Source organism: Octopus bimaculoides, chromosome 4 (genome assembly GCF_001194135.2).
Source record: "Octopus bimaculoides isolate UCB-OBI-ISO-001 chromosome 4, ASM119413v2, whole genome shotgun sequence".
In the NCBI taxonomy this organism is placed as follows: Eukaryota; Metazoa; Mollusca; class Cephalopoda; order Octopoda; family Octopodidae; genus Octopus; species Octopus bimaculoides.
This window is the reverse complement of record NC_068984.1, coordinates 125,025,050-125,025,641: the sequence shown is the minus strand read 5'-3', so window position 1 is coordinate 125,025,641 and position 592 is coordinate 125,025,050.

Genomic DNA, 592 nt, shown 5'->3' with positions numbered 1-592 from the left:
TATATATATATACGTGGATTTATGAGTGAGTGTTGCCTATGTTTTGTTACAATAGAAGAAATCCTCAGGGAATATAACGAAACCGGGTCGCTTGATATGAATATAAGGTAAACGAATTATTCCATTTCTTCTCTACAGTCTGAAGGTCAGTTGCATAGATGTACATAGATTCAGGTAGGATTGGAAGTACGGCCGGTTGCCTAACGACATCAGGTCATTAGATTTAGATGTCAGAGTTTTCAGTCAGACTAGGATTTCCTGTATATACGCGGTGAAGGAACTTGGCTTAGTGGTTAGCGTATTCGTCACAAGATTGTAAGATCGTGAGTTCGATACCTGGCGGCGTGCTGTGTCTCTAGCAAAGACACTTATTTCACGTTGTTCCAGTTCCCTCAGCTGGCAAAAATGAGTTGTACATGTATTTCAAAGGTCCAGCCTTGTTACTTTCTCTGTCAAGCTGAATCTTCCTGAGAGTTACGTTAAGAGTACACTTATCTGTAGAGTACTGTGGCACTTGCACGCTAATTAACTAGTCCCCTAGTCGTCATAACCGACGGAGTGCCTGGGTATAAGCGACACTCATTCTTTATCA